Source organism: Falco naumanni, chromosome 5 (assembly GCF_017639655.2).
Source record: "Falco naumanni isolate bFalNau1 chromosome 5, bFalNau1.pat, whole genome shotgun sequence".
Taxonomy (NCBI): Eukaryota; Metazoa; Chordata; class Aves; order Falconiformes; family Falconidae; genus Falco; species Falco naumanni.
The window spans coordinates 22,913,830-22,938,872 of NC_054058.1; the positions used below are offsets into that span (position 1 = coordinate 22,913,830).

At 43.6% G+C, this 25,043-nt stretch overlaps 1 protein-coding gene and 1 long non-coding RNA gene across 19 annotated transcripts in view; one reads left to right on the forward strand and one right to left on the reverse strand.

Moving 5' to 3' along the window:
• Positions 1 to 4,044: 4,044 nt before the first annotated feature.
• Positions 4,045 to 25,043, forward strand: part of MICAL3 (microtubule associated monooxygenase, calponin and LIM domain containing 3) — a 161,994-nt gene continuing 140,995 nt past the window's right edge. For 5 of the 18 annotated variants that reach the window (XM_040593968.1, XM_040593966.1, XM_040593964.1 and 2 more), the window contains exons 1-2: positions 15,487 to 15,646; positions 17,434 to 17,530. The gene's annotated coding sequence lies outside the window, so the exon portion shown is untranslated. Of the gene's footprint in view, positions 4,225 to 15,482; positions 15,647 to 17,433; positions 17,531 to 25,043 lie in introns of those variants that run through there. The other 13 variants (XM_040593973.1, XM_040593975.1, XM_040593970.1 and 10 more) reach the window with 7 other exon arrangements.
• On the reverse strand, positions 15,698 to 23,282 carry LOC121088228. The gene is made up of 3 exons (XR_005827872.1): positions 22,935 to 23,282; positions 21,954 to 22,124; positions 15,698 to 16,781 (listed from the first exon to the last, which is right to left on the reverse strand). It is a non-coding gene; the product is annotated as an uncharacterized LOC121088228 (long non-coding RNA).

Below are 25,043 nucleotides of genomic sequence, written 5' to 3' on the forward strand. Positions count from 1 at the left end.
GATTACCTCCTCATTTGAAAATCCACTCGCTGTGTTTTTACTTGCTAATTCCAGATGTGGGGACTCTGCTCTGGGACAGTATTCTTCCAGTGGAATTGATGTTCTTGTTTTTTAAAGATTACAAATTCCCACAGGAGCAGTCATGCACCTGGCAAGTTCTGAGCCTTGGAAGGTCGTCAGAAGAGAATTCACAATTTCTTGGCCATTTTTACTGTGAAAATAGCTTTGATATCATGGAGATACCAAAAACTTTCTTGGATTTTCTTCTTTAACTTGCCTTCCTTGCTATACTCCTTGTCTAACTGGGAGTAGCACCTGGCCTTTATGAACCTTCAATAAATTCTTTTAGAAACAGAATACATAAAAAAAGTCAGGCCTTACTTTTGTATATTGCTTTTTCAAAATGGGACACAGTACCATACTCTGACCTTATTTTGAGCAGTAGCAGCTCACCTCCTTTTAAGAGGTGCATCTTGAACCACAGTATCTTTTCCTGAGTTGGTTTGGGACTGCTTCCTTGATGGCTGTTTTACTTACTAGTGGTGACTTCTGGAGTGCCAGGCATCCAGTTTTACAGTGCTTGCAGGCACTCATTCACAGGGAGTCACTGCTTGGCTGGGGTGAGGTGATTGTTACCTAGCCCAGTGCAAATCAGCAGTTCTGTAAAGTCCTCAGGGAAGGTAATGGTGATGGGCCTACCTTGCACATCACCAGCCTGGAACATCAGTCTTCTGCTGGGCTGTGATGTGGGATTTCAGCTGCCACAGCTTGCTTTTACAAAGTAGGCCATTTTGGTTTTGCTTTAGTTCTACTTGTTTAAACCCTTCCTCTTACAGTGCATTGTGAAAACTTCACCAGGAATCTAACAGCATAATGATGCAAATAACCCTATCATATGGCTAAGCCTCTCTGGTGCTGGATTACAAAATATCAAGCCAAGATGTACAAGTCTTGCTGTGGATGCCACAGACAGCCTCATGCTAGAGTGCAGATGGCTCTTCAGTTCCCTAGTGGGAATTGTTCAGATGCTTATTAGCATTTTACAAAGATTACTGTTAAACTTGCAGCCCTCCTCGTGGCTGTTCAGAGGCAGAGTGCTCAGCCAGTAATCAGTGAGTGGACACACTGCACACGTTGGCCTCTTTCCTTTAAGAGCATTTTAAAATGTCTCCTGTATCAACATATGTAAACCCTCTTCTCTGCCTGCTTTCAGTTTTCAATAATCTAACACTTCCTCAACCTGCATCTTTGTAGAGGAGGACACCTTGACATATTGGTTATTAACAGGTAATAGAAGCTGCTGCCTGCCCTTCAAAGAGCTACTATGTCAGTGACCTTCATTGACTTCAGAGGTGGAAATGCCCATTGACTCGAGCTCTTGCTGCCCTTTGGGACTTGTATGTGCATGACTTTGTGCATCTGCTCAGGTAAGGACAGGCGTCTTTGCCAGATTTTCCAACACATAAGCTCTATCAGCAGGCTGCGGCTCTCAAGGGATTGCAACCAGTAGCTCTAATTTCTATGCTTATGGAAACTCCATCAGTAAACAGGGTGGGTTAAGCCAAATTTAGCTCAGCTAAAGGCTTTCCTCCATCTGTTCTCAGACAGGGATATAGATAGTGATTTGGGAATTGTGCACTTCTGGCTGATATTTGTCACACCACGCTGTAGTAAAAATGTCCTCAGCTGTGTCATGAACTCATTTTATCTATCTCTTATGAACTGTATCTATTTTGGTTTTTAATCGCATTGTTATTGCAGTACCTGACTGCTTTTCACGCCAAAATCTCTAATAGACTGTGGAGGTCAAAACTTCTCTTAAGGTAGGGCTGGAAGACTGTGGCTTTAGGACATTGGGACTGTGTGGTTCTGGATGTGAAAGAGGTTTGAATTATCTCTGCTGGAAAGGAAAGGCCTATTTAAAGGGAAACTCGTGTGCTTTCATATTAGCATTGCTATTAACATATTATACTGGGTTTGTACTTGATTCTTAACCCCTGGGTCATTCACAGTGCTTCTGTATTTGTTTGCATTCGTGCTCTATTCAGGTACACATCAACTGGCTCCCTCAGCTGCAGAATTCAAGGGCATACTCAGCTGAGCGTAGCAAAGACAGCATGTATGTGTGCACTGCTTATACACACTGAAGTGTATAGATAGCAATGAAACAAATATACGTAAACTGAATACAAACCTGTGTATATATATGCAGACACGGGTGTATTTATGTGCTGAACTGACTGCTTTTCCTGACTGCACTTCAGATGCAGAGCGCTCAGCCGGTAACCAGCGGCTTCCAAGAGCATTTAAATAAGCATGCAGATATGCATACATATATAACCCTACACACAGAGAACATTTTATGTTTCTCTCAGTACTTTCTTGAAGAACAGTTTTGTCATTTCCCTGTCCATCCAATACCTGTACTATCACCTCAGCGTAACCTGAGGAATTAGTCAATATTTGGGTCTTCCAAGTTGATTCACTTAGCAGGAGACAAGGATAATGGGAGCAGACATTCATCTGATGTAATTTTGTTCTTGCAGAGCTCACAGGCAATGAGCTATTTTCCCCAAACACAGCAGGTTCCAAACTGGGGGAGTTGCTATGACCACAGCTCCAAGCTTCTCCCCAGCCAACCCCAAACCAAAAATATATTTAGCCCTTTCTCATGATGATTTTTGCAAGCGTCTCTCCAGACATTTTTAGATCTGATTTGCCACCTTTCTCCTGCCGGTTTCTTACGTGCCGTCTCTCCCGCGCTCGGTTTCATCAGCGTTTCACATTTACATGCAAAACGTGCGTGGAAACCTTCCAGGCGCACACCGCGGCCGGTGCCAGGGCCTGGCTGGCAGGCGGCGCCCATTGTCCCGGCCACCCAGGGGGCCTCCTCCAGGGGAGCGGTGGCTTTGCCCGGGGCGGGGGGCAGCTCTTCACGGGATCCCGGGCAGCAGCAGCTTTACTTCGAGCGAGAAATACCCGCCCGCCGTCGAGGAGGTGGGTGACAGCGTGGGGGGCCGGGCCCGGCCCGGTGTGACAGCAGCGGGGACAGCGCAGAGCGGGGACAGCGCAGAGGGCCCTGGCCGCGGCGGGCGGGGGCGCGCGCCCCGGTCACAGAGCGCGCCCCCGGCGTGCGCCGCCTCGCACGCGAGCGCCGCCCCCGCCCGGGGCGCTTTAAACGGTTGGCGCTTCGCCCCGCCCCCTTTTTTGATCTCCGCTCCGCCAGTCGCGTTTGGCGCGCGCCCTGGCCCCGCCCCGCCCCGCCCCGGCGGCCAATCCCCGCTCGGCCTGTGCCATTCGAGCGGTGGGAGCGTACCATTGCCAGGGAGCGGGGGAGGAGCCGAGAGCATGCGGGGCTGGGAGGGGGACAGGACCGCAGCCTTTCATTGTTCGCCGCCGCACCTGCTGCATTCCCGTTGCCGTCGCTCACCCCCCCTTCTCCTCCTTTCTCAGAGCCCCGTGGGCCCTGCGGCTGGAGCCCCCGCTCCTCGCCGCCCTCCCCTCGATCCCGTGTACCGCTTTAAGGGAACGGGGTGTGTGTGTGTGTGTGTGTGTGTGTGTGTGCGCGCGCGTGTGGCCTTGCCCGCACGCGCTCCTCCTCCCGCCCCGCCAACCGCTCCGCGCGCGGGGCGGGGCGGGCCGGGCCGAGGCAGCGGTAGCCGGGGCTGCCAAGGTGTGCGCGCGCCGCCGCCGCTTCAACCGCCCCCTCCCGCGGCGGGCAGGGTCGGGCCGCTCCGCGCCGCGCCGCCACCCGGACGGGGGGAGCGCGGCGCCCCCCAGGGCAGAGGCGCCGCCAGCCACCCAGCCCCGCCGCCGCCGCCCCCGGAGCAGCATGAGGCGAAGGCAAGTGCGTGGCGGGGTTCCTCCGCCACCGCCCCCCGGGAGGGAGGAGGGCGGGCTCCCGCGGTGCGGCAGGTGGGGCGGCCGCGTTCCCTGCGGAGGAGCCGCTTCGCCCGTCGGCATCGCGCGGGGAGCGGCCTGGCGCGGCGGCGCGGGGGGTCTCTGCGAGGCGCCAGGCCGGGGAGCGGGCCCGCGGGGAGCGGCGGCGGGGTGCAGCCGCCAGACCCGATCCCCGGCGGCCCGCGGCGGGGCGGCTGGTCCCCGCCGGATCGCTGACCCGATTACGCGGCTCCGCGCCGGGGAGGAAGGAGGCGGTGGCGGCCGGGAGGCCGGCCCGAGGACCCCCTAGCGCTCCCTCGCCGGAGGGGGGTGGCTCAGCGAAAGGTACCGGGCACCTCATCCTCTGGTCCCGGCCCGGGCGGAGGAGGAGGAGCCGGCGGCGCTTGTGCGGGGTGGGCGCAGGCTGCCTGCGGGAGGGCGGCGGGGGCTCCCCGCGGTGCGGAGTCTGCCCCGGCTCCCCGCGGGCGGCAGCGCTCGGTCCCGCCGGCTCGGTCCCGCCGGGGCGCCCGGGGCGTGCTGCTTCTCCCTGCCGCCGGCTGCGCCGCTGACCGCCGCTCTGCGGGTCGCGTTACGCCGGTAAACTTTACAGCGCTGACTGCCACAGTGTCATGAAGCACACCTAGCGCTTCCATAGCCAGGCGGCTGATGACAGCCCCACAAAGAGAAAGCATGTACTGGCTTCGTCCTGTGTGTGCTTTTGCTTGTGTCGCAGACCTAAGCCTTTAGGCTTTTTATTGTGATTCTAGATGTGCTCAGTACAAGGGATGTCCAGCTATCTAATACTTCTCTGTCCGTTGTGGTTTTTTTGTTATGTTATGGACGTGATTGCTGCAGGCTGTTGTCCTAAGATGTGTTTAGGGTGTTAGACTTAACAGAGGTAACTGCTTCCAAGCATAGGGCTCCTTCTCTTACTCTAATGAAAACTTGCTTATGCATTTATTGTAACAACTCCATTCCATATTCTGAAGAAGTCATCTCTTACCTCATGCAGTCATCCATTTAAGGTTAGTGCTGTGGAGCAATTGACAGTAACTTTTGTTGAGATGGAGGAGTATGTTACAAGTCTGGCACTACAAAAGTTGCCGCTTCCTTTGTTGATTCTGTTGTACTACTTTGAAAGGTTAATGAAATGAAGAACCTGTGGAAAGTCTCTTGGAGTGTTAGACTTAAGACTTCAATTGAGGTTCTTGGTTATTCTGCACTTTAAATGAACTTGGTCTGTACTAGCGTAGGGGGCTTAGGGGAAGCTGAGAAAAGAAATGGGCCCTTGCTGGGCAACATGGAGATACAGAAACTTATCTCTTAGGGCCAATTCTGGTTGCAAACTTTGAAATCTACAAGTTACCCGAGCTTGAAAAAACCCAGTAAACAAGATTTTCTGCCTGTAACCAAAAACTGACTTGAAATAGACTTCTGTTCCCAATAGTTACGCTGATTACCTCTTCCTGCATTTCTTTTGGAGAATGTGCTTATTCTACTTATTTTTCACTGTCAACATTTTCAGCACTTGTGTTTGAGTTGGTCGTAATGCAGGCATGATTTTGGTAAAAGTAAGTCACTGCATGGGAATTAACTTCTTTAATCATGTGAATATTTCTACTGGTCAAAGAGTCTGTGAAAGCTTACTTGGACAAAACTAGATTTGGAGTTAGATTGAAGTTGGCAGTGTCCCTTTAAACCAGCCAGAATTCCACTACATGTTCATCTGTAGCAGAAAAAGTCACACTACAGTTAAGAAAACAGTTAGATTTGTACTTAGCTTGCAGCTTGCTAAAGTACTCATGTCCAAGAACATGGATGGATATAACTAGCTATGCTAGACTTTGTATTCATTCAGATCTTAAAGGCCAGGTTGGATGGGGCTTTGAGCAACCTGGTCTAGTGGAAGGTGTCCTTGCTGATGGCAGAGGAGTTGAAACTGGATGATCTTTAAGGTCCCTTCCAAACCAAATCATTCTGTGATTCTGTGAATTATATTTGGGAGGTACACCTTATAACTAATTGGTGAAGCTGGAAATTCATTAGTTTTTAAATTAAAGCCCTCTTAGATGTTACTGGGCAACCATAAAGTTTTTTCTTTTAACAGTTATTCTTAAGTATTTGTGCAGAAAAAATAACTAATAGCTATGTAGGTTATGAATGACATGTATCTCAATTCCAATTTCCAATACATTTGAATTCAAACCTTGTTCCTGACTATCCTGTGTGTTAAGAAAGGATCTGTAAATACTACGTGACTCTGTAATTCCTGGCATAAACCTAAACAAAACTGATTGAGGTCAGGATGACATTTTATTCTAAGCTTTTGTGCCTCTCTGGGTTTCAAATATCCTGCAAACATGCCTCATATGAAACATCTTACTCATCTTGCAGGTGCCAGTCTCTTTTGATAAAGCCTACAGCAGTGTTACTTGTCTACGAGAAAGCTTGAATTATTGTTGTACACATGGTAAAGCAGAGCTGATGACATGTTGCTTTTGGAGAAAGCTGAGGCAGGATTGGTCCTTAGTGGTATGTGTTCCTGTCATCGTGTGGGATTTCAAAATGACTTCTCTGTCACTTATGTAATCCATGAATGGATTAGGATTTTTTTCTCCTTTGCAAACACAAAGGCTGTCTTGCCAATGTAATCTTATGAATAGTATTCAGGGTGGCTCTAGGTAAAGAGAAAGAGAAAACTGCCTATGCTGCTGCTGCTGTCTTTGTTAGAGACAGAAAACTTCCACTCTGTTTTGACTATGTCACAGGGAATTGCCTGAGAGCAACAGCAGAACCTGGACATGGACTTTCTTTGGTGTTACAGGTGTTGTTCTGTTACTGTGGAGAAGCCTGAGGAAGCTGTGGTAAGAGGTTGGTCAAAACTTGTTTCTGCCATGCAGCTTCCAGCTCTGATGTTTTAGGAATCTGTTCTCTGCCAGCTGATCTACATCTTAATAGCCTGGGGTGGAAGAATCCTTTCACTTAGGGCTGAAGCTGGGGCTACACTGTTGATCCAGGGTATGATCTATGGTATGTAAGGTTCTCACGCAGGTTCAGTTATACAAGTAAAGCACACGTGTACTATTTGGGCTTGCCTTAACACTGTGGTCTGTTGTTAATAGATGGGTGTGAAATGCAGCTTTGGCAACGTACTGTACAACTGTTCTAATATGGCTGAGATATTCCTAGTGCGGGTGTGATCCGAGAGAGTTTTCTTGGGCGAGTGCTTTTACTGTAGCAGATCCTAATGATGATCTCACCTTTCATTTAGAAAGGGGAGGAGGGGGAAATTCCTGCCCGTAAATCCAGGAAGTGGGTTTTTACATGAGCTCCATCGGGGAGCCTTGCTTGCGTTTTCTTGGGTCTCCCAGCAGCCCCAGAGCCTACAGCTGATCTTAGCCTTGCAAACTAGCAGGATGTAACTGACGTGTCACCTACAGAAATGCTGTTCATAATTTGATAGGTGGTAATAAAGCAGCAATAATACTGATTTGGTGTTCATGCTGCTATTTGGAAATGGTAAGATACAAGAGGCGGGCACTATTTTATTTACTAGGAGGGGAACCCAAAACAGTAGAGACAGAGCAAGAGGTAAGCTAGCGTAGGAACATCAAATCACCACCCTTTCCTTCCTTTTTTCTCTTCCTCCCTCCCCTAGCTGAATGCCATCTTCTGTGTGATTGCACAAGGGAGAGGGAGAAAGGGAAAAGTGCATCTAGGAGAACCCAAGAATGTACGCTCTGAGGAAAGATCTGCACGTAGATGGTGCTTGTGCATGGTATGAAGACATTTGGATTCCAACCCTGTGTTTGGGACGCTTAGTCGCTGAATTATTTGTCTGTTCCTGCAGTTTCCTAATGTTGAGGTAGTTGGAATACGTAGTTGATAGGGTTCTAAGAGCATTTAGTTTCTTTGTGTAAACAGTAAACTGACATGGATCATAGCTCCTCATTCTCCTGCCTGTATTGTATCTTGATTTGAAGAGGCACTGTGATGCTCTTATGTATGGAATGGCTTGTGATAGAAATTCAGTGCCCAGATATGGGAAACAATTTAAGGAAAGGAAGGTTGCTCACCTGTGTAGGCATCCTCTCTTCTGACACTCCCTTCCCCCCTTTTTCTTTTAATGTTCAGTCAAGCAGAATTATTTCGCTTAAGTAGCAAGAGGAAATTGAAGGATGTTTTTCTTTCTTTTCTGAGGTATTGAAATTTACTCCATTCAAAAGTATTCAGTGAGACAAGAAAAGAGAATACAAGTTCTTGCTCTTTGTAGACAGCAGTAAATTAACAATAGAATTATTTCGGATTCAGGAAAGAGGAACCTATTTTGTCCCACGCTTTTGAAGGGGAGTTCATAACTTTTCTGCTAAAGGTGTGTGGTCAGTACCAGGTTAAATGTCTTGCTGAAGACAGTAACCTGATTGCTCCAGTAGGGATCAACTGTTCTGAAACTATTGTTTTTGCAATAGACAACATGAGAAACTGCATTTCTCTTTTGAGAAGGGGCAAGGAAGAAAGGTATGGAGATTGTGAGGAAAACGTTTTTGCTAGATTCCTGTCTCTCTCAGCCTGTCATCTCTGACTTCTCCCCAGATCTTTATCTGGGTTGAATGTTAACCTTTTTCATTCTTTCTCCACAACATCTTTGAGATACGATCTTTTGTGTCTAGCCACATGGTTAAAACTCGTCTAGGCTGCCCTTGCTTTGTCTGGATTTCTTTTTGATACTCAGCTGTTCAAAACAATGGCCGTTTTTACTGAAAGTGGAGGTTTTTGTTTGTTTGGGTTTTTTTTTTTTTGTTTGCCTTTGCCTTTTAGCAAATCATTCCTGTATGGAGTTCTACAGCTACAGACATAAGCTGGTTTTTTTAGCCCTTTTCAACTGTCATCTAGAGGGGCATACTGTGGAGAATGTAACATGGAGTCCCGCCTGTTAATGCTGCTAACTTTTAGGCATTTGCTAAACCCTTGTGGCCTTTCTTTACCTTGGTCTCATCATGAAGAGAGGAGTGGCAGATGGATGCTTTTCATCCATCATGAAGAAGAGTTCCATAAACATCTATGAAGCCGCCTCATCTGCCTTCAGAGAAGTTCTTAATGCCTTCCCTTGCCATGAACTGACTGAACCAGAACTGCCCAGCAGTGGACTCGGTAGGTCATTGCTTATTTTTCTGATTGTTTTTGCCTTTTGGATGTGCTCCCTTCTTTTGTTGGATCCACTTGTCCATCAGTCATCCCTTGAGTTGGAGCCTCTCTGTGCAAGATATGTGTTTTCTTCTGTTCCTGCATAGCATATTGTATACTGGAGTTCTGGTTTAGACTGCTGAATCTCAAACATTATTGTAGGATACAAAACAAAGGTAAAATCTTGCAGCTTTCTGTTTTCTGTGCTGGCTGTTTCCAACATCAGTCCAGAAGTATTTGTCTTATGTTATAGGTCTTTTGCTGTGTTTGCCTGCATTAGGATTCCAATTAGCTTAATTAAAATCTGGGAAATAATGCACTTATTGCATCAACTTCCTCTTTGGCCAGCAGGAAAATTGTTCTGATTTACTGCTTTCTGCCCTGCTGTTTGGAAATAATTCCTCTGAATCTGCAGTGCTTTGAAGTGAGGCAAGGCTTGCTGGGAGCTGATGTGGCTGAGGGAAGAGGACACTTCAATGCATTGAAGGCTTCTAATAAATCTACCTTTCAAGTGTTTTGCTTAGTTATATATTTTATTGTCATGGCTGCAAGATGCTTTGGAATGAGCTTTGGGTGGTGTGTCTGATGAAGTCTTAGGGTGTAATCTTTTGCTAAGTAACTTTTGAACTAAAGTGACAATGCATAGCATAACTTTTATAGTGACCGCCCTTTAAATTATGAAGATCTCTTTACTCTGAGGCTGTGGGGAGACTTTTCACTGAAAGTTAAAGTATAGGCGGAACAGCTGCATTTTTGTGGGATCGTATCTGGTTATCTCTGCCATGCAGGTAAAAGTGCTTGTGGCCACGTGAGTCCTATCTAACACTTCTGTCTCTTTATGGCCTTGGTGGAACTGCCTTGGTTTAACAGGATGGTTGGGAGGCCCTTCTTGCCTTTGTCTTGGTCTTTCTCAATATGCCATGCATACTTAACACAGCTGTTAAAAAGGGCTTCTCTTGGGTCCTGTGTAAAGGACAGTATAAACTCTGCTCCATTTATGTGAGACACTGCAGCTTGTACCAATTTGCACCATTTAACACTTGCTTGTGGTTTTTTTTCAGGGTTTATTAAAGAGATTAATCTAAAGGCAACAAGAAACCAAATTTGGCTCTAACCAAGTTAAAGAATGCAAACCTAATTGATATCCATCCAGTGATACTCATGTCATAGACTACTCTGGATCTCGTGTTGAGAAATGTCCAACACGTGCAAAATCATGGTTATGACTAAAGAAATGGAAGGGGAAGATAATAGACTTTCTCATTGCCTCTGTTCTGTGGTGAACTGCACACAAATGAGGAATGAAGGTGGGTGTTTGCCCAGGAGTCATGCTTTAAACAGTCAAATCCAAGAATACTTTGCTAATCTTCTTTTGTAGGAGTAAATTATTTCTTTAATAACAGTCTGTGTACATTGTGTATGGTACTCCATCTGCTATAAACAGAGTTCTGCTCAGATTGATAAAGAAAAGCTAGATTAAACTATGTCAGGAAGTGTAAACAGTTTTGGGGAATGTGGCATGCTTTTGATGATTCATGTAGCCATGCTAAATCACTTAAGTGAGATTCCCATTCAGAATTCTCTAGAGCTGTGCTTCTTTCTGCGTTGATTGTAAAGGAAGACTAGTTTGGAGCTAGCCTTTGTATGTAGTTTTCTTGGCGACCCTGGGAAGGTCAGTGCCTTGTACCTGGTATTTCAAGTTTCTTCTAGATCTCCTGAGTGTAATTTGTCTTGCTGCTTATAAACAGAAGCTAAACATACTGGGGACTTTCCAGGGAGAGTAGGACTGCGTACACATTCAGGAAGTACAGGAAAAGGTTGGGTGTCAGTGATACCTGGTCTGCTTCCAGTACTTCAGAGACAGAGTTGTATGTGTGAAGATGGAGGAGCTATCCAGAAGGTGACAGCATCGGTAGCAGATCTCCACAAAATTCTCCACAGTGATGGTATTCAGTGTTCCCACAGAGAGAGACAAGACAGATGGGCTACAGCTGAGCCGAGCACTGTACCTGGTACTTTTCTTGTTGCTTTTGCATTATATGTAATGCCTGTTGTGTTACACATGTCTGGAGACCCACCCAGGACTCTGCTGTGCCAAGTATTTTAAAACATAGTAAAGAAGTCTCTGCTCTAAGATTTTATTTATTTATTTTTCTTAAATAGGGCAGATGAGTGGAAGAAAGCAGGTATGCTTTTTCTGTTGATGTTTAGTATGGCACATACTGAGAAGTTTTGAGTTCAGCTTATTGAATAGAATATTATTTGACAGTGGATTTATTTCAGGATGTGAACCAACCTTCAAATCATTCAGTGAGACTCTTCTAAAGTTGCAAAATATAAACTCTGTGGGCTTATGAGGAGGTATATATCTGTGAGAGGTAAATATTCGTGTAATCTGAGAACCTTTGTCTTAGAATAACCAGTCTGTGTTCACGGCAAATATCCCTTGCACATCCTCCCTTATCGCGCTCCTCTCAACATGGTCAGGCTTCGTGACATTGATCAGACTTGCTTCTGATCTGTCCCTCAGACACCTCTCTGCACTCATACCACACTTGTTCCCATTTCCTTGGTCTCATATCCTACCCAGACAGTAAGTGATGAGACTTAATAAAACCAGAGGACAGATAGGTATTCCAGGCAGCCAGCTTGTACGCTGAGCCAATTCCACAGTTTGCTGATAGAATCCTTCCTACAGTTGTGGTCATGACTATTCACAGTGTGGTTCATGAGGAGAGAGAGGAGTCTCCTGATCCATGTTTCCTCTGGGACAGGAGGGAGATCATTGTTGATGACTATGCTGTGTGTACAACACATAGCCCCTCTCTCGTCTTCTCCAGGTCTGCTTGTTTGGTTTTTGACTGTACTTTTCCCTTCCATGTCTTTTTGTACCTTTCCTACCTAGTGCCTCCCCAAGATGCAGAACCTTCTGACTGTGGTCAGTCTGAACTTCAGTAGCATTAGGGAGGGAATCTGACATCCCAGCAATGGTGGACTGTGTTTCTGGTACCTTATCCTTGCATCTCAGGGCATGGTGCCACTGGAAAAACTGGCTTTTGGAAAACTAGCATTTTGGGTGCCTTCAGAGAGCAGTGTGTGCTATTCAGGTTCGTTACTCAGTGTTTCTTCTGGTTTCCTCTTACTACATGTATTCCTTCCTTTAATCCACTGCCCTCTTTCTGTTTCATGTTCCCCACAGGCATTTTCTTTTGTTCCCTCCTGGCTGTCTACTGTCTTACCCTCCTTTGGTGCATGGAGGAGAAACTACTGAATTTTGTTAGCAGTAGTCATAAGCCTGTTCTTGACAGGGGGAGCCAGTAGGAACATAAAGTTTGTCCTCGCAGGCTGCATTAGCGGTGCAGTTTGCAGTATTATTTTCTAGCAGCAGTATCAGCTAATGTTAATTTAGAAATGGTGTAGTCTCAAGTGTGATCTAAAACAGCTAAATTGCTTGGAGAGTGTCACTTGAGATGTTTGCTTCCTCTGTAGGAGAATTCTTCTGCTAATGTGCCCTTTTGTGGACGATTGTCTAGATGTCTCATCAGTCTGGAGAGGCTTCTTTTTAGTGCTGTGTGCTCTCTGGAGAGTTTATTTTTAAATAGTTACTGAAGCAACAGTCTTCTAAAATGCTGCAGTATTAGGATAGAAGGAATTAAAATATTTAGTAAGCCTCTAAAAGGGTAGATTGAAAAAAATACATTTGTCTTATATTCTCTAAGGCTAGCTGAAAGTGCTGTTGGAACTGTGTTCTACAAGATGACTTGTTTACTTCACAGTTTCTTCCTCAGAACTCTTATACTCTAGTTTAAATTGTGGACATTCCCAAACTGAAATGTTGGCAAAACCAAATGTTTTATTTCAGGAACTGGTGTGCACTAACCTGCATTCTCTTAAGATGGGCTGTATCTTCAGATAGTCACCTTGGAACTGTAACTACCACGGAGCAGTAAGATGCTATTACAGAAGCAAAATAACTTTACTTTTTTGAGGAGAAACATTTTCTAAGTCTTCCTTCTTTGTGCCAAAAACCTGGGGACTTTACTGTTTACCCTCTGCCAGAACATTTCAGAGTGAATGTTTTTCAAGAGGTCAGATTTCCTTATTGCATTGTACTTGTGCACCATTGCAGTGGTTCTACTTTATATCGTTTTTTCCTTAATCTAAAGTCTTCAGGTGAGTTGTGTCAGTACGACAATTAACAAAGCTATTGTATTCATTTGAAATCATGTCACTGATAAACCAGATGATTAATCAAATGTTGCAGAATATCACCTCCAAATATAAGAGGTTGTCTTTTTCTAAGTCCTCACTCCTTTGCTGCACTGTTCCTGTACTCTTTAGCTATCACAGAAGACCCTTTGTTGTTCATTTGACTGGTAAACTACGCTTATTTTATGCTTCATCAAACTCCAGTGAGCTCAAGGTTTATAATATCAAAAGTCTAGATCTCCAAGGGTGAGAGAAGCTAACGTGTTTCATAAAGCTATAGGGATCAGCCAGCATACAGAAAATCATCCCAGGCAGTCAAGGGGTTTTCGATGGTGGAGGACAGTGGTGGTGAATTCTGTTCTGCATTCTTGCAAACCATGATGATAACTTACAGGCATGATGCTTTCTCACAGTTGGCGTCTGCTGGTGAATTCAGCTATTGGGTGTAGTACTTTCATTCTAGACTTTTAAGAAAGCAAGGAATTTCAGAAACATGAAGTACCACAAAGCTGGAAGAGGGTACTGAGAAGAAAGGACAAGATGGCTGAGTAGTTTCAAGATGTATAGGTCAGACTTGACCCAGTGGGCCAGTTACTGCTGCATACTGGCTGGTCTCGGTTGTTCCTTTTTCCTGTTGGTGTCGCAACAGGTGGATCTTGAAGGGAAGACTCTGAAATGGACTAGCAATAAAGTGCTGTGAGATTAACACAGTAAACTGAGTGTTTATTTCTTCTGTTGGATTTGAAGATGAATTGCTTTACAATGTTGTGCTAATTATGGCAATTCAGGAAGTGATTCACAAGAGTGGGTAGCTGAGCATGTGGTCCTTCTAACAGGTGTCTTAGCTTAACCTAGGTTGACTTATTTACTAGAATTGTGCTTCATTTGCTACAAGGGCAATTGGAAATGCTCAGTTTTAATTCCTATGACTTGACTGAATGCAGTCCTCTGACACCTCGCAGAAGAATGTGAACAGCCTTCAGCCTGTCTACAAAGTCAAGACACTTTGGCTTGTTTTTAGAAAAGTTTCTTTACAGTGGTATGGGCTAGAATGTGTTTTCGGGGCTGTAAGTTTAATGCTAGGCTGTGTAACAAAATCATGACATTTAGTGTGAAGTTACGCTGCATATTGCACAATTTTACTCAGGTTTGCTACTGCTTCATTGTGAAGGCTCCAGTGTGGAGGCAGTATCCTCAATAAGTATCAGGGAATCTGAGAGCAAGTAGATTCTGTGATCCTATTCTCAAATGCAGTAATGACTTAAAATATATATTACATTTTTTTTCAGTTATAAAAACCTATATTCTCTGGTTTCCCCAAGCAGAAATGCAGAAGGTATTAGTGTTCCCATTTGGTGGGATAGCTCCTGCTGTGCAAAATACATGTTGCTGTGACATATTGGAGTTTATGCCACAGTTATGCACAGCAAACGCATGCAGTGTCTATGGAGTTTCAGTTAGAACAGCAAAATCTTTAGGTGGCAAGAACAAGGTCATGGTGTGAGATTTACTTGCGTACAGCAGTTCTTGTTGTGGGAAGGAATGTTTGGCAGGCATTAACTTTTTATATCCTGGTAATATTCAGGTACTGCAGAAAAATTATCTGTGAAGGTCTTAAAAATGGTGGAGGTATGAATCCTAGCCACCACCCCCTTGAACTCTGGGTTCAAAGAGTCTTTTCATTAGAGGTGGAGGCAGGGAGAAACATGATGGGCTGACCAGGCTTTTGGTTTGTGAGAGCTTACTGTAGAGCACTGAAACTGAGCAGCAGCCCATTGCTGGAGTGTGTCCTCACCTGCAGGATCTAGTAGTGGTATCTTAAAATGGTTAAGGGAGGGTAGTGGTGGAAATGGGCTGTGACATTCTCTCCCAGACAAAGCCCCGACTGTAAGGAGTTAAAACTTGGAGAGGAATGAACTGAGGTCAGCAGCACGAATGGTCTGTTCAGTAAATAATTTTCTTTGTATACTGACTCCATTCTTTCACTCATTATTTGCTACACTTATTCTTTTCCCTTCCCACACAGACACACGCGCACACACACAATTTTTCTGGATTTATTATTCTCTTTTGCCCTAGTTATCACCTTCCAATGGCCACTTGTCACAGTGACCCACCCTCTGGCTAAGGGAGCTGTAGATGATAGGTTTACTGTGAAAGAACCACCCTCGATCTGGGATGGACACCTGTGTTCAGCTTAGAAGATGCAAGGCTCTTTTCCAGCTGCTCCTGTGAGTCTGCTTGCTCCGAGCACTGCAGTGGCTGTACAGAATGCAGCACACAGGAGGGAGAACGCTGTTCAGCCATAGACAGAAGAATTAAGAGCTGTTGCCCACCTTTTTTTCCCCCTTGGTGGCAGGCTGCGAGCTCCTGGGTGAGTGAACATCTGGTACATGGCATGTGTTGTTCCAAGATTGCTGGGGAAATCCATGAAATAGCTGCGCCGTTACTGAGAATTCGGGTAAATGTAGGACGAAGCATTGGTTAATGCTAGGGTCTGCAAAACGTAGCAGGCTTTGATGCTAGTGCTTGGACATGATGCTATGAAACGAGAAAAAGCTTTTAAGGGTCCTGTATCTGAGGATCCACAGAAATCAGCTAGAAAAAGTAGGATTTTGGGGGTTAAGTGACCTTGAATGTTTGCTCCAGTGAAACAATCCATGTGTGACTGGTATTTAGGAAAATATTTTCTGGGAGGCCCTTTTGTTAGGGGAGAGCAGTTCAAATGTCCTGCGTTGGTTTAGAGATCCATTTTGATTTTAGAGTGAAAGTGTAATAGATGCTGCTTGTCACCTTTGTGTGTGATATTTTAAATGCTGCTATCCCCAGGCTCCTGAAAGATGTGCTGAATCTCTTTTGTGGGCATTAAATTGACTTTAAAAAGCCCCACAGACAGGATGAAACAGATGCTTAGCAGGCATACTGTAGCATGGCAACTATTGAGAAGACAGCCCATGTATAATCATAAATACATACTTTTGGGTTGGGGGGGCTTTCATTCTGCACCACTTAGCAATTTACAGTCCAATAATTCTTGCCTGCTGTTGGAGTGCAGCCTCTGTGTTCCTTCCCTTTCCCTTAGGGCACTGTTGTCTGCTTCATTCTTCTGAGATTTTTATGCTTTCCATTGTGTGTTCTTAAATAAAAAGGCAACTCTAGAGACAAACAAACAAAATTCCTTTCTTGCTTGACTTGTGCTTTTCCCTTCTAAAAATTATTTTCCTTTTCCCTGGTACGGCAGCGTTATTAAAACCAGGACTTTTCTCAGCTAAGCTGTGTTACTGCAGAACCAGTAGGGTAAAGTGAATATAGTGCTTGCTATGACAGTTGCGTTTTTTCTCCTTGGTTTAAAGTAGAGAAGTTAGAGATCCAAAGACACTAAATCAAGACAACTGTTCGTTGTTCTCTAAACAGACTTTAGAAACAGCTTTCCTATAGCTACATTGTTCAGTGAAGTGCATTCCTTTCCAGTAAATGGACAGGCTTTAAGGCCCTCAGGTTCTTCAGATCTGAAACAACAGAAGCAATCATTAAAGCTAAATACAAAAGGAGAACTATTACAAAGGGGGGATTTTTAGGAGTGTCTTGGGTAGTGCCCCTATCTTCAGCTGCTGGTGTTTTTTTATCCCTGGGGTGCTTTGTCCTCTTCTCCTGGTCTTGTCACACAGCACAGCTGTCTGGGTGTGCATAAAGAGTTTGATGGGAAAACTGATCTAGATTTAAAAATAGCCTTGTTGGAATAAAAGATAGCGAACCTGGCTGGGTTTACTGTGGGGTCCCGTAACTGTTGTAACGGCATTACTAGTCAGGTGGGGATGGTTTGGTGGTGAAGTGAAGATGAGGTTGCTGTCAGTGTGGCTTAGGGTATGGGTAGAAGTGTAGTGAGTGACAAAGAGAAATTGTTGCTTGTTGATCTTCTATTTGGGAGGACATACTTGATACCTCTGGAGAAAAAGGAGGAATGTTTTCAAGAGAAGTGTTAAAAGGCTATAGCTTCTATGAAAGAGAAAATAAATGCAAGTTAATAAAGGAGAGAAAATACAGCTAGGGATGAGGTGCCACAAAATCACTGTTTCTGTTGAACCATTATTATTTTATTTTTTTTTTGGTGTAGGGTTTTGGTTCCTAGGTCTGTGTTCTGATTATGTTCTGTGTCTCCAGGGCCGCAGCTGAGAGACAAAAGGAGCAGCAGGACTTCTCAGGGAATGTAGTTTTGTTAGCTGCGGTCTGCTTTCTCTCCTAGCTCGGCAAACTTCAGGTATGCTTGTGCACTTGTGAACATGGTCACTTCTGCATATATCAGCTGGTTTTATCATGAAAATTACCTCTGGCTGTACATGACCTCATAATATTTCTACTAGCAAAATATATGCTACTTGCTTATTCTTAATTACCACTGAATATGTTAAAAAATTGAGGCTTCTAATAATTGAAGAAATGACTGCATTTTCCTGTTAATTGGCAATTAGGAGCAGCTTGGTAAAGTGTTGGAAAACTAAAAAGTTGTGTTGGATTTTTTTGGGGTTTTTTTTTTTGTAAAGTTAGTTGTGAGGTGGATACTTAAAGTACCCACTTGTGTTACACCGAGGTGTTTGTAGCCATGTAATTCCTCTGTATGATCCCTTCAGAGGGCTTTGCACTGAATCAGAAGGGCACGTTTTACTGTAGTGTGGCCTTAGGATGGTGCTTTCACATAAACATAAGTAGGGTCAGACTGTATGTCAGGATTTGCTTGTGAGGTGGTTGGGTAGAATTGACTTAAATCCTCACTGTACTCAGAGAATGACGGGAGGTGACCTGTCTTACCATTTAAAGATAAGCAGCCGCTTTCAGGAATGGTGTTTCTTAGCTCTCTGCAGAAGAGACTGGAAATAAGACGCCCTGTGTGATCTGTGAAGTATGATCGTAAACCAGGCATAGTCAGTGTAGTCCTAAAATAAACACTAGTGAGAAATTGGAGGTCCTAACATTGATGGGTGGGAATGTTACTCAGCTATACAAAGCCTAAAAGAGAAATTGAAAGGAAGTAAAACCAGAAAGGAAGGATCCAACTGTCTTTCCTGTTTCACAGAACTTGTGTACAAACTGGGGTGGAATATGCAGGAGAATGATACTGACAGTTGCTTTTCTGTCTTTCTCCTGTACTTTGCTCTCTAGTTTAGATAGGCATTTGCAGCATTGCAGGATTTCTGGCTGTAGTCTGTTCTTATCTAGGAAAGTAGCGTTACCTTTTGAACCAGTGAAAATGCCATTGATCTGACATTAACACTGACATTCTTTCATCTCAAAGTGTTCTGACTGTTTTACAAGAGGGGTAAAAGTGTGTGTGTCCCCTCAGTTTTTGAAGGGAAATAAATGAAATGCCACGTTATTGTAGTTGACCTTCATAAGCTTAGACACGGCTAGGATAAGAATCTAGGTCCTTCCTTGTTCCTGAGATCGGTACATTAAGAGGGAACTTTTCACTATCTTGCAGATATGAGATACGTGTTTGTGGGCATGAATAGCAACTAATGAATATTTATGTATACACTAATGAAGCTCTACATCTGTTTTTACATATGCATATGAGTATGGATTTGCAAGATACCGGTGTGGGTGTGAATAGATGCAGGCCTGGGAAAACTGTAATAGCTTGTAACTGTGCCACTTGGCACATACAGCATGTACAAATGCATACTTGCAGAAAAGTATTAAAAAGCAAAATAAAAATTTCTACCTTCTCTTCCCTTCCTAGAAGTCATGAACCCTAGGGTTTTTTTAAGTATAACCACTACTTGCTGAAAATCTTAACAAAACCCTCCTACTTTCTGTCTTTGACTTTTTGAATGGGAACCCCTGTTGGTGACACTCCACATCCCCAAGGCGGCAAGCCTAGTAATGTTGCAGGTGGGAAAGTGAATGGTGTTAGAGTGAAACTGATAACCCTTTTTCATATACTCTGCAATGTAAAATTTGGGTGGGTGGGGGGTGAAGTTGGCAATTTCATTGGACTGCATGTTGGGAGTTATGTCTAGAGATGTATGCATTGAACCTATTCTGTGACAAAGGTGCCCCTTCCCCTGTGCTTGCTTTTTTAGAGTTGGGTGATTCAAAGTTACATTACAAAATCCCATCTGCTAAAAGTTGGGGGTTAGTTGCAAGAATACTTCTGAAAATAACAGGGTTTTTTATTTGCCTACCTGCAGTGTTACTGAAGCTTCTCCTTGACACTGGTGGTGTTTCTGAAATTTCTGTCATACCTGATGGTCCCCATGAACCACTTCTATTTCTTTAACAAGATTATGCTGTAGCAAGAGCCTCAGTATTTGATTCTGAAATATTTCTGTTGGTGCAACTATCATTCTGATTTAAATGTTGAAAAAGTGCTGATTTACAGGGGGGAACACAGACTGTGGTTTTTACTATGGAGTTTTGATAATTTGAAAAATGGGAGTACAGTATTCTGCTCTCTTATTGTCTCTTTCTTGGTAGTCTCATTTTTTAAAGGTCTTTGGCCTTTTAAGAGGAGTGACTTGGAGGCGGCCTGTTTTAACATTCACAGTTATCTTCTTAAAACTGTTGTTTCAGTGTCTATTATGTAATTTTTGTCTGAAAGTTTCTATTGTTTATCCTTCAGATTCTACCTCTGAAGCCTTCTATTCCTCAGGCCAGCCAGGAATTATTAATTAGTTATCCCTTTTTGTAATTTTGTAACATTCACTGCTCCTTTTCAGGAAACCAAGAAAGGAACTTTCCTGGTTTTGTCACTGTTTAGTGGCTTTTTCGATGTAGTGCATCCAGATCTTGAGTGCTGAGTATGGACTAAATTGGGATTCTTCCCCGCAAACCTCCCAGCTACTGCCTTTTAAGAAAGATGTTAACCATTTGACTAACCAGTGCTTGAACTCCATATAACTTTGCCATCTCCTCAGTTGAAACAGGGAACCATACTAAAATACGCAGTATAACAATGTTTGGTATTAATACTAGTTCTGGCAGCAGGTTTCTTAAGGTGTCTTATTACAACAGTGGAAAAAAAACTCGAGGCAGGGAAGATCAATGCATGAGCTGTTTCATACAGTGGAAACTAGCGAATTAATAGGCAGTCCAATAACAGGATTTTCGGATTTTAACTGAATTGGAGTTGGTATTTGAGGATCGATATGCACATGCTCACCCTTTTTGCAAGGTAGTGAATATTCTGCTGTTCATATTGCAATATGTAGCGCTCAGCTTCTGGTATGAGATAGCGTGTGCTGCATCTAGTTATGATGTTTCCCCATGGGTGGATTTCCTGCCTTGAAATCACTATGCCCTTGGGTATACTTTTTTATTATCGGCCAGTATGACTGCAGATGCTTTCTTCCCTGTGTTTGTGCCTTTTTTTCTTTTTCTCTACAACCCCCCCACCCCCCAACTGACTTATTTGCTTGCAGAGTAATTTACGGAAATTATTTCCACAAGTTGTTAGATAGTGTCTCAGAGACCTTTCTCTGCATGCTTCAAATTAATGGGCAGAAAAGAGGGAAGTTAGCTTGCCGGGGCTAATAATGTATGGAAACTTGCAGAACTCCTCCTGCTTCACATATTAATAGCGATGAAATATCAGTGAAACAAGAAAAAAATGAAATTGGTACTATTGCCTTCTTCAGAAGGGAAGCAGGCAGAAAGGCTTTATGTGGCTTCTGTCTTCTTATACCAACTTATTCACTATAGTAAACCTGACTTGTATTTTCGTCATGCTTTTGAAAGACTCCAGATTTTTACGACTATTTTTAACACTTCTGGTTGAGAGGGGGAGGTTCTTCTATACATGTAAAGCGCTCACTTCTGGCTTTGTAGAAGGATAATTAGTGAACGGTGCCTAGACTACTATTGGCACTGGTGATGAAGCATGAAAAGAAATCGAAACAATCCCTAGACTGATCGCTGTGTTTTCTTAATTTACTTAGGAGCTTAAAGGACAAATATGAGAGTATGCAGTTTGCCAGCTGAAGGAAGTGTGTATGGTAGCTTTTTTTGGCTCAGTTCTGACTTCTTAAAACATTTAAATGAGCAAATGACTTACTCCTTTTCCTGATCTGGCTAGTTCTTTCAAAGTCTCATCTGAGATACATTTCACAGATTCTGAGTAGGTTTTTTTGGTTTTTTTGAATGACTGACTTGCTGGATATGAACATGCAACTTGGACTGCTTTGTTGGTAAATAGCAGTGGTTAAAAAAAAAATAAAATAGAATTACATGCCCTGGCTGCTATAAACTGTGTTGTAACTTGTCTCCTAAAGACAGAAATCCCCTCCTTCCTTGGCAGTTAGAAGAGAGGCCACAAATCTGATCTGGAATTGTGTGTCTTGAGTGGAGGACTAGGAGGTTATTTGTTCGGGGATTGAGCTATATCTTCAGCCTCCATATGCACTGTAGATGCATATGGACAAGTGAAAGGCACCTTTCCCCAATTTTCTTTTGTTCTGTTGTAGTTACAGCAAGAATCTGCTGCCTTCCTAGTTGGTGGGGTCATGTTCTTTTGCTGTCATAGTCCCTAGGGCTTTCTGATACAGGGATGTTACAGAAGTATCTTAAGCCCAGGCAGTGCTGCAGCTAGAATCTGTGGGCAAAAGGCATCTTCCCTACTCCTTGAGGATCATTTTTGTTGTACTACGCTGATAGTTGTATCTTTCTAAGTGGCTTTCCTCACAAACCCGGATTCAGATGATTCATTGAAGCTATTCTGGGATGCCAGGCAGATGTCAGCTTTGTGCTGCTTCTCTCTTTCTGGTTATCCACACTGAGCAGTGCATCCTGTTCATTCCACAGAAATAGAAGATATATGATCAGAAATCCAAGACTGTGACCCCAGTGAAGTGTCAGACCTGAAAATACAGAGAATGCCTTGGTTAGTTAACGGGAAGGAAAAGCCCCACTGTAATCATTTAAGTGCTAGACAGCTTCCTTTCTATGGAATAATTGTCAGAGAGAAAGTGAATCATTTACTTTGAGTTTTTCCTGTGAGTGCCAGTGCTGTGATGTGGGGAAGCAGAAGTTCGGACCTGGTCTGTGAGGGAAGAGGGCTGCTCTTGGTTTCTAGTGAAACAGCTTTGGCATAGCAGGTTTTATCACAGTTGAAAGTTTCCTCTACCTTTCTGTGGAAGAGAGGCTACTTGGAAGATGCTTAGTGTTCATGGTGTGTTCATATTTTGTATGTTTTGACTGGAAAAGACAAGATACTTCCATTTCCTACTATTGTTGTGTAGAGCCAAGACCAGCACTATCCAGTGCTTGCGGTTTGCATTAGTAAGACTTGTCTTTCATGTGTTTGTGTATGTGCAACAGCAGTTACAGTTTGAACTTTAACTACTTTACTGTCTTACAGGTTCATGCTCACTACTTGTGTTATGGTTAAGCAATGGAGATTCATTTTGGCACGCTAAAGAAATGCACTCATCTTGAATGTCTTGTTTCCTTGAAAACGCTCTTACAGGTTTCAACTAAAACGTATGCTTCGCTAACAAAAGCAAATGAAATTTCAGTTTTTTCTCAGCTTCATAGTGTGTCATGTTCAGCTTTTCTTTTCTTTTGCATAGCTAGTTTTCTCTTGTGCTGAAAAGACATTTATAAACGCTACTAGAACAAAAGAACACACTGGATTTGAAGAAATTTAATAGGTATTATGGCACACATACCAGTTCTGAGGGCTTCTCTGAAGCTGCTGCTTACACACTGTTGTCTGGTTTGTAGAAACATTTTCTTCTGCTTATGAAGTTCAGACTACGCAGCTGGAGAGAGCTCTTCATCTCACAAACCTGCAGTTATTGAAAGTGGTGTTTGGTATTCTTATGGAATAGAGGCACCAAATAGCCACATTTGACTTGGTGAGGTACTGTGCCCCTTGGCTGAAGACAGTCCTGTTGGCATTAGCCCAGTTCTGACACAGATGTCCCGTTCTAGTCTCTTTTGAAAAAAACTCGGTTTAAGTGTTACTTTCAGCAATAATGTGTGATATAAATCCACTCTAAATAAAACTTGTTTACAAGCCTTACTTACAAATAGGTGAAGTAAGTCTCAAGCATGCATTAAAAGTGTTGTTTTGAATGTGACAGGGACAGAGTACGTGAATCCTAAAGAAAACTTCTGTGTGCCTGATTCTCTGCAGCTATCCCCTTAATTGGGAAGGGTGCAACTGCTTTTTGTTGTTTGCAGTGAGATGTAGAAATGCAGCATCTTTCTGACGGTGGGAATAACAAACTTTTCCCCATTCTGTTCACAAGGAATGCTCTGATGTTTGTGGTGTTACCTTATGTGCTAGGGCTATCTGCTTTACTGGGTCACAGCCCATAAACCGAAACAGCTGCTTTGCATCTTGCTCTCTTAGCCCTTTTCCTCTCATGCTGGAAGGCTCCGTGTTTTGAGAAGCGCAAAGCACTCTGTGCGAGGAAGATAACTATAGAGTCGATGTTTTCAGGAGAGGGCTTGGCTCTATTGGCAGCTGCTGTCAGCTTGCCCTGGACTTTGTTACAGGACTGATAGCGCTCTTGAAAAGCCAGATCTTTGTGTCCCGGTGTTCAAGTACTACAGACTCACTGGGGAGAGCTCTGTGTGCACAGAATGTGTTTGTGCATGTGTATTCTTCCCTTGAGTAGGGCAATATTTAGCTGTTAAGTGAATTTATACTGCTAGTGAGAAGGTCTGGATTGGCATCTGTAGGAAAAAGGAAGGAAAGCTGATGTCATGGGCTGAGGCAGATAGGCAGGATGCAGAACGGGGGAACTTGGCTGAAGGGTGTTCTTTAGTTTGGGATCTGTGGCAAGTGTCCTTGGTTATGACTTTGCCAGAAACCTTCTTCACAATAAAATAACAATGTGGATATGCGTACGGGTGGAAGCCATTCTCCCCTAGATCAGGTATATTGGTGTCGTCTTAAATAGCGTGGTTGTGATGTTCTGCACTCCTAGGTATGCGTCCAGTCTCTCTGAGGAACCATTGCTAGAGTTGGGCACAGGCCCAGCAGAAACAGCTGGGTTTTTTTGTGGCAAAGCGTGCTTCTGGTAAGGACTTCCTAGAGGGCCTAAGGAAAGGAGGAATCAAATCGTGGTAAGGTTTTGTGGGATTTAGATATGCACATATTTAAAACTCTTCTGAAAATAACCAGCTTTATAGGCCTATCTCAAAAGAAATGGTTAGAGATAAAAACCTTTGTTATTGTAACTACTTAAGAATTAAGTGATATAAAATGCTATCAGTTTTTAAAATTTTGATACCTTTGTGTCAGCTCTAGCCATCTGTCACATCATTCAGTAGCTGTGCCAATGTGATTATGGTAATTTGATACATAAAGTTGGTTGGTTTTGTTTTGGTCGTGACTGATTATTTTCAAGGAATAAGTTGGTAAATCCAAGGATAAGCCAGAAGTTAATTCAACCATGTGAGAAGCTTGAATCCTTGAAAACATGGGACTCTGGGCAGATTAGCTTATTATAAAGTAACTTTAAATTGAGAAACTCTTAATTTCTAAGCAAAAAATATTTGGACTCTGAAATAAGTACTTAAGAGTCTTGGGAGTGTTTTCATAGCCCTGTCTTCAGAACAGGACTCTGAATTAAGAAAGGATTTGTATTAGGTGAGTTTGATGCCCTCTCAGAGTATATGTATGTCATAATTTAATCAACCTGAATTTTATTTAGTCGTTGAAGGTCATAACGGGAAGGGCCACCTACACAGGTACACTCTTGTCTTCCCTGATGCCTTGGATATCTTGCTGTGAACTGTTAAGGAGCAACTTTTCTGTCGATGCA